Source organism: Silene latifolia, chromosome 5 (assembly GCF_048544455.1).
Source record: "Silene latifolia isolate original U9 population chromosome 5, ASM4854445v1, whole genome shotgun sequence".
NCBI classification, from domain to species: domain Eukaryota; kingdom Viridiplantae; phylum Streptophyta; class Magnoliopsida; order Caryophyllales; family Caryophyllaceae; genus Silene; species Silene latifolia.
The window spans coordinates 9,302,187-9,311,518 of NC_133530.1; the positions used below are offsets into that span (position 1 = coordinate 9,302,187).

The window sequence follows — 9,332 nt, forward strand, 5'->3', positions numbered from 1 at the left end:
GGGTAGGACACCTCTAAACTAGCGTTTGAAATCGACCCTCGAGAGAGGGAGTGGGATGACCCGGAAATTGATGGGGCTTAATGACCTTAGCAAATATTGGACTACCTTGGGAAAATGCATGTTTTTGGGGTAGTCGGGTATTGAGTTAGGGATTCCGACCTTCGAACCCGAGAGGGGGTTGGTGGGTAGTGCTAGTGTCCTATTTCGAACCCGAGAGGGGGGTCTTAGGCGAATTAGAGTCGTCACCTCCTCACCTAACTACCCTTGTGATTAGCCTAGAGATTTGATTGTGTGGAATTACGAATTGTTTGGGAAGAACCGAGTCTTAGGTTTTTAATCCATTTGGTTTACAACCCTTCATTCTACCTTGCTTTTTCTCTTATTTCTTCTTTAGTTGTTCTACCTTATTGTTAGTAGTTCTAGTATAACTTTCTCCCATTATTGTCGACTTAGCTAAACCATAGAGTTAAAACGATTAGTAGTCTTCCTAGCTCCTTGTGGGATCGACCCTTAATAGTGTACAACGATAAAATCGTGCACTTGCGAGGTATAGCTTGATACCATCAAGTTTTTGGCGCCGTTGCCGGGGAGTTCGGCTAGATATTAATTGTTTTCATTCTTGTTTAGACTAAGTCTTTTGTTACTAATCCCTCTCTTGAGTGTGTAGGACTTTTTGCATGAGAAGAAGAAATCGTAGAGGTCAACCAATTCGACCGATTGACCACGAGATCGAAGCAACCGCAAGAAGACTAAATTCACTTCGAAGAAGAGGGCTTATTGAAACACCAATTCCTCAAGAAAATTTAGTGATTGAGGGCCTACGAGAAGAACCCCGCGTCTTTGAAACTTTCGAAAATCCTTTTGCAACACCGGAAACGGAAGTAACAATGGCCGCGGTACCTATGAGAGATAACTTGGCTCCGAAAAAGGTGGTGAATCCGAGTATTGTGAAGCCACCTATTCAAGCCAACAATTTTGATGTGAAAGCCACCTTGCTACAACTTGTCCAAGGGAACCAATTCGGAGGGGGAGCCACCGAAAACCCCAACGAGCATCTCAACGAGTTCTTGGATAGTTGTGACATGTTCAAGGCCAATGGAGTGACGGAGGATGCCGTGCGCCTTAGGCTTTTCCCTTACTCTTTGAGGGGAAGTGCCAAGGAGTGGCTTAAAAGTTGTGAACCCGACTCTCTTCGGACTTGGGACGATGTCTCTAAGGCTTTTCTCAACAAGTATTTCCCACCCCAACGAACCGCAAGAATCAAGAGTGAGCTCCAAGGGTTCACCCAACAAGAAGATGAGACCCTTTATGAAGCATGGGAGAGGTACAAGGGCCTCCAAAGGCTATGTCCTCACCACGGTATTGGGGATGATGAGCTCATCAACAATTTCTATGAAGGGTTAAACAATGAGATGAAGATGAACCTTGATTCCGGCTCGGGGAAGGGAGCTTTGGATAAGATAGATCACAAGACGGCAAAAGAGCTTATTGAAGAAATGGCCTCTCGTACCTTTCATTGGAACAATGATAGGCACAAGAGGAAAGGGAAGTCAACGGTTGAATCGGCAAACAATGTGGAAGTGAAAGAGATGATAGAAGAGCTTAAGCAACAAGTTGCCTTGATGAGCTCAAGCAAAACATCTAGCAATTCTTCTATGAGGAACCAAGTCTATAGTTGTGAGCTTTGTGGAGACCAAGGACACCCACCCAATGAGTGTCCTTTGGTGGTTGGAGATGGCAATTGTATGGAGCAAGTGAACGGGATATGGGAGTCTAGCCCGGCCAAGCAAGCGTTTAACAACAACCAATATCACCCCGGATTGAGAGCCCACCCAAACTTCTCTTATGGCTCTCAAAATGTCCAAAACCCAACCTTCCAACAAAAGCCACAACAACCAAACTTCCAAACTCAAAAACAAAACACAACATTCAATCAAGGTCCACCGGGTTTCCAAGGAAGAACCTTCCAACCTAGACAACAATTTCAATCACTTAACCCACCAACCACCCAACCTTTCCAACAAACCACCCAACCTTTCCAACAAAATTCCCAACCTTTCCAACAAACCACCCAACCTTTCCAACAAAATTTCCAACCTTTTCAACAACCCACCCAACCAAAGTCAAACATGGAACTCATGATGGAACAAATGATGACATCTCAAACACAATTCATCAACCATACCACCCAAAAACAAAAAGAGACAACCACATCCATCAACCAACTTAGAACCCAAATGCAAGCCTCTCAACGAATGACGGACAACCAAATCTCCCAATTGGCTACCCAAATGAGCCAACTACAAGCCTCCCAAGGTAAATTCCCGGGTAAAACCGAGGAAAATCCGAAAACCATGAATGCTATCCACTTGAGGAGTGGTAGAGATTTGGAAGACCGGGAATTTGTCAAGAAAAGGAAGAGTAGTAGACCGGGTAATGTCATTGAACCTCAAATTGTGGTTGAACCTCCTAAGGTAATTGAAGAAAAGGAGGGAGAAGATGAGCTTGTGGAAATTGTTGTGGAAACTCCAAGAGTGATTGATGAACCAACAAGGGTAGTTGAAGAGCCTCAACAACAAGTGGTAAGAACTTATGTACCACCGGTTCCCTTCCCACAAAGGTTGGCAAGAGCCAAACTTGAACAAAAGTATGGGAAGTTCATGGATATGATGAAGGGTATCAACATTACCATGCCTTTCATTGATGCCGTAAAGGAGATTCCAAGCTATGGAAAGTTCTTGAAGGAGCTTATCTCAAACAAAAACTCCTTGAGCCCGACAACCACGGTGAACTTATCCAAGGAGTGTAGCGCAATTCTCATGAATGAGTCTCCTCAAAAGCTTGAAGACCCGGGGAGCTTTTCCATACCTTGCAAGATTGGGACCGTGCACATTGAGAGGGCCTTGTGTGATTTGGGGGCTAGCATTAGTCTTATGCCCCTCAAAATTTTCAAGAAGTTGAAAGGTTATGAGCTTTCACCAACAAGGGTTTCTCTCCAACTTGCGGATAGGTCGGTAAGATACCCTATTGGTCTTGTGGAGGATGTCCCGCTCAAGGTGGGGAAACTTGCATTTCCATGTGATTTCTATGTAATGGACATCCCCGAAGACTCAAATATTCCCATCATATTGGGGCGCCCTTGCCTTGCTACGGGGGGTGCCATGATTGATGTGAAGAATGGAAAGCTTTCTTTACAAGTGGGTGAAGATAAGGTTGAATTCTCCTTGAACAAGGCTATGAAAGAGCCTTCGGAAGAAAAGTCTTGTTATATGATTGATGTGGTAGAAGAATGGGTTGATATGAAGAAATTTGATGAAGACAAGGGTTTGCAAGGGTTCCTTGAGGGCAAGGTAAAGGATTGCAAGGAACACCGGGAGTATGCTTTAGCTATGGAAGCAACAATTGAAGAAGACCCGGACAAAGAATTTGAAAGCTTGAGAGGAGATGGTAAAAAAGAGGAGAGATCCACGCCTCCTCAAGTGGAGTTGAAACCTCTTCCCTCTACTCTTAAACATGCTTTCCTTGGCCCTAATGATACTTACCCTATTATTGTCAATAGTGCACTCAATGACACCGAACTTCAAAAATTACTTGATGTTGTGAGAAAGTACAAGGATGTCATTGGGTACTCAATTGATGATATAAAGGGGATTAGCCCTTCTTTTTGCACCCATCGCATTCACTTGGAGGATGAGGGTGCATCTTCCATTGAGCCTCAACGCCGCCTTAACCCCGCTATGAAAGAAGTGGTTAGGAAGGAGGTGTTGAAGCTCTATGATGCAAGCATAATTTACCCTATCTCCGATAGTGCATGGGTGAGCCCGGTGCATGTTGTGCCAAAGAAGGGCGGGGTCACGGTAGTCACCAATGATAAGAATGAACTAATTCCAACAAGAGTCACAACCGGGTGGAGAATGTGTATAGACTATAGGCGCCTCAACAAGGCAACTAGGAAAGACCATTTCCCCCTCCCTTTCCTTGACCAAATGTTGGAAAGACTTGCCCAACATTCTCATTTTTGCTACCTTGATGGATTTTCGGGGTTTTTCCAAATCCCGATTCACCCTAATGACCAAGAAAAGACCACATTCACGTGCCCATTCGGCACCTTTGCTTATAGGCGCATGCCCTTTGGGCTTTGCAATGCGCCGGCCACATTTCAAAGATGCATGGTAGCTATATTTTCCGAATATGTTGAGAATATCATGGAGGTGTTTATGGACGACTTCTCGGTCGTAGGCACCTCATTTGATGGATGTCTAGCTAATTTGGGTAAGGTCTTGAAAAGATGTCAAGAGAGTGGTCTAGTCTTGAATTGGGAGAAATGTCACTTCATGGTGACATCCGGGGTTGTTTTGGGTCATGTAGTGTCAAATAAGGGCTTGGAAGTTGATCAAGCCAAGATTGAAGTGATCAAAACTCTACCCCCTCCCACTAATGTTAAAGGAATTAGGAGTTTTCTTGGGCATGCCGGTTTTTACCGGAGATTCATTAAGGATTTTTCTTTGATTGCCCGACCTTTAACTTTGTTGCTTGGAAAAGATGTGCCATTTGAATTTACTAATGAGTGTTTGGATGCATTCAATAGGTTGAAGGAAGCTCTCATCACCGCTCCAATCATGCAACCTCCCACTTGGGGAGAACCTTTTGAGTTGATGTGCGATGCTAGTGATGTGGCGGTGGGAGCGGTGCTAGGACAAAAGAAGAATGGTAAACTCCATGCCATATATTATGCAAGCAAGACTTTGGATGAAGCTCAATCACATTACACTACCACCGAAAAGGAGCTTTTGGCGGTCATATATGCCATGAACAAGTTTCGTTCTTATTTGGTGGGCTCTAAGGTAATTGTGCACACCGATCACACGGCGTTGAGACACTTGCTAATCAAGAAGGAGTCAAAGCCCCGCTTGATTCGGTGGATACTATTGTTACAAGAGTTCGATATCGAGATTAGAGACAAGAAAGGTGTAGAAAATGTGGTAGCCGATCATCTTTCTCGGCTACTCCATGTCAAGGATAAGGATGGATTGCCAATTGATGACACATTACCGGATGATCAACTATTCGCACTAGCTTTGATGGATACCCCGTGGTACGCGGACTATGTAAATTATTTGGTATCCGGGGTCATCCCACACGGTTATGATTCCCATAAGAGAAAGAAATTCTTCCATGACCTTAAGCAATATTTTTGGGAAGAACCGTGCCTCTACAAAGCTTGTGCCGACGGGATAATTAGAAGATGCATCCCCAATGAAGAAGTCCAACCCATAATCTCTCATTGCCATGACATGCCAAGTGGAGGGCATGGTAGTTCACGAAAAACCGCCGCGAGGGTGCTCCAATGTGGATTCTTTTGGCCTTCCCTATTTCACGATGTGGCCACCTACGTCAAGAAGTGTGACAAGTGTCAAAGAAGTGGTAACATTTCAAAGAGGCATGAAATGCCAATGAACTACATACTTGAGGTGGAGGTATTCGATGTATGGGGCATTGACTATCAAGGCCCTTTTCCCTCATCAAATGGGAATGAGTATATTCTTGTTGCGGTGGACTACGTGAGCAAATGGGTTGAAGCAATTCCAACAAAGACTTGTGACGCAAAATCAGTAACCAAACTCATGGAGACAATCATATTCCCACGGTTTGGAGTTCCACGAATTGTGATAAGTGACCGTGGAACTCATTTCCGGGAGAGGACTCTTGATGCTTTACTCAAGAAGCATGGGGTGCAACATAGGCGGAGCCTTGCCTATCACCCACAAGCTAACGGCCAAGCCGAAATCTCTAACCGTGAAATCAAGATGATCCTTGAAAAGACCGTGAGCCGGTCAAGGAAAGATTGGTCTACCAAGCTCAATGATGCATTGTGGGCTTACCGGACCGCTTTTAAAACACCAATAGGAACTTCACCGTTCCGGTTGGTGTACGGTAAGCCTTGTCATTTACCGGTTGAGTTGGAGCACAAGGCACATTGGGCCATCCGTCTACTTAACTTTGACTTGAAGAGCGCCGGGGAGAAGCGGCTACTTGACCTCAATGAGCTTGAAGAATTCCGACTAGAGGCTTATGAGAGCTCTAGGTTGTACAAGGAAAAGACCAAGCGATTCCATGACAAAGCTATTATAAGGAGGGAATTCAAGGAGGGGGACTTGGTTCTCCTCTTTAACTCAAGGTTCAAGCTATTTTCGGGAAAACTAAAGTCAAAGTGGTCGGGGCCTTTCACCGTGGTCCGAGCTTTTCCCTATGGGTCGGTTGAAGTATCCGATGGAAACCAAACATTCAAAGTAAATGGACAACGGCTAAAGCACTACATTGCCGGAGTTCCCATCTTGAAGAATATAAGCTCCATTGATACTTGTCTTACCTATCCTTGAATCCTATTTTATTCTTAATGACTTGTCCGTCATTTTTAAGCTATCTCGTGACTTAGTCGAGCCTACGACGTTAAACAAGGGCGCTTATTGGGAGGCAACCCAATTGAATAAAGATTTTTAGGAGTAATTGTACGGTTGGATGCGGATTTTTGATGAAATGCGATGGCAAATTCGAATGCATTTGGAGTATTTTTGATTTGGGAGTGAATTTCACCTTTTAATGAAGACTTGACTGAGAATGAGGGCGTCCCGCGTAAAGACTTCAGTCAAGGTGTAACACGGGTTCATCCCGTGTATTATACACCCACAGAAAGTTAGAAAAGGCGCGCTCTCTAGCCTGTCCGGTGTAAAGACATCAGTCAAGGTGTAACTTGAATATATCCGGTGCAAAATTTGTTCATTGGCGGACTTAAAGGTCCATCGGGCGTAAATGACCCCAATCCGGTGTATATCAACACGGCCTGTGTTCCCAACGCCGGACAGAGGAATTTTCGAAAAAAAAAAAAAAAAAAAAAAAAAATCGAAAAAAAGCTGCCATTCACGCGACACCCCCATTCATTCCTCATTTGTCTTCAATTTTTCCCCAAATTCAAAACCCTAACATTGCTAAACCTCCATTTTCTCGACCCAATTTGTCTATCTTGCCTCAATATTTTGCATTCCCCTTCCATTTCACATTCAAATAAACCATTCCTAATGGCTGGATCTTCAAATTGGCACCGTTTTTGTCTCGAAATCCGTGGCTTATTGAACAATTTAGGGTTTTGAGGATTATTGCTGGGATTTCACGGCTTTGTGGAGCTTGTAGGACTGCTTTGTCGCCTTTTTCGAGCACTAAGGTAAGTTACTCAGGGCAGCATCCATTTTTGTTCCTGGAAAATCAAACCCGCCTATTTTCTTTGGGCTGTTTTGTTTATTTTGGGTAAAGACTGCTGGAAATTCGAAGATTTGCAACTGTAGGACGGCTTTGTCGCCATTTTTGTCGGGCATTCTCGCCATTTCTGGGTGTGGTTGTCATTTCCGTGGTTCCGGGCAGAGAACACGCAAGGCAAGCAGCCCCTTTCTGGGAATTCGTTTTGTTGGGCAGTCTCATTTTTATGGTGATTATTGCTGGAAATTCGAAGCAATATGTCGAAGCGAGCTCGATCCGACCCGGCTGCTCTGGCCATGGTATGCCCTTCTTCCTCTTCCCCTTTCCTTCCCACTATTCCCTTTAATTCATTTAAATTTGTGGATAAAGTTTGGAAGGTTGGATTTAATAAAAAAACCGAGCTTACCGAATTTAAGGCATTTGTTGACAAGGGTTGGGAGTCCACTAGGTGGGCCGATAAGCAGAGTATGATCACCATGGGTATAGAGGATGATGTTAGATTACTTTGTGACCGGATTGGTATTAGGACCTTCTATGAGGCCGAAGATTACACTTATGTGTCCTTAGCTAGCGAGTTCCTCGCTACTTGGACAGCCGACTATACCACTAACCCTTTCACTTGTGAGTTCCAACTCCGAGGAACTAGGCACAAGTTGACAATTGAGGAATTTGGCCAACTCTTGGGCCTTCCCTCGGTGGCGGGAGGGCATTTTAAGACCTCTAGGAAAGGCACCCATAGGAATGTGAGAGGTGATCTTTGGAAATTGCTCACGCGTCGGACTAGGCCATTTAGGGCGGGTAAGGAGTACAACAAGTCAATTCGAAATCCCGCGATAAGGTATTTCGCTCGTATCATTTCGAATTCCCTTTTCCCCTCGAAGGAGACGCATTACAATGTGAGTGCTTGTGCACTCCAGCTTCTTCATGAAGCTCTCCTTGAATCCCCCCATATAGTTGATTTACCTTTGGCACTTGCTTATCACTTTGACAAGGTCGTAGCCCAACCCCCGGCTAATATTGCATGTGGGGGTATTGTTTCCATTATTGCTCGGGCCCTTAACCATGATGTGCTAGACCTCAAACCTTATGATAAGAACAACAAGCTCCAAGGCACCTACTTGAAAATGTTGATACATGAACACAATTTCTGGCTTTGTGTGATTGCCGGCAACCGGGCACTCGTCGTGCCCAACACCCCTAGGACGGAAATTTCTAACCGTTTGAATTGGGAGATGCCTCTAGGTCCGGGAGAGTATAAGAAGTACTATCGAGATAAGAGGGATAATGAGGGGTATTGGGACCATGCACACTATGCACTTGATGAGAACTTGATCCAATTTGAAACAAGCTCGGAGGGGGAAGAGGGAGAGCCTAAGTCTCGACCTAGGGACACGACACAACCCAACGGTCAACCCGAGGTAGGGAGCTCCTCCCAACAACCTCCCTCCTTTTTCAATGACCCGACCTTCAAAACCCAATGGGACGAAATGTGTCAAAGATCCATTAACACCGAACAACTTGCCCAACAAGCTTTTGGGGCCGCTCTTGAAGGTAAGAACATTGCTTTAACCAACCAAGATTTTATCAAACAAGGAGCCCAAAGACAAGAGTTGCTTGAACTCCAAATGAGGAATATGCAACTCAACTACCTTAACCCCATGTTCACTAACACCATGGGCTATGCACCCCCGCAATATGACCCCTACCAACCCACTTTCATGCCCCCGCCGGATTGGGATCCATACCATCCCATTCATTTCCCACCACCACCCGCGGGGCCTTTCTTCCCTTACCATTACTACCCTCCACAACAACCCCCTCATCCACCACCATACTAGTGTAGGGAGGCTTTTTGGCGAGAGGGGGCCTTTGGGTTGTGCTTGGTCTTGGTGTCGGGAGGGTAGTTGTAGAATTTCATGCCTATGTTGGTTGGCCTTGTTTCTAGTCTTGTTGGTTGTTCTTTTCGGTTGGTGATGACATTTTCTTTCTATTGTTGGTTATTAATTGTTGACAAATGATGATTCTTTGGTGGAAAAGTTGGTGGTTATGTTCTAATGCCATTCTCTAGGTGACGTGATTAC

General features: G+C 44.8%; 1 non-coding gene across 1 annotated transcript; it reads right to left on the reverse strand.

The window, feature by feature from the left end:
- Positions 1 to 1,256: 1,256 nt before the first annotated feature.
- On the reverse strand, positions 1,257 to 1,363 carry LOC141658062 (small nucleolar RNA R71). Its single transcript, XR_012548972.1, has one exon. It is a non-coding gene; the product is annotated as a small nucleolar RNA R71 (small nucleolar RNA).
- Between the last annotated feature and the right edge of the window lie 7,969 nt (positions 1,364 to 9,332).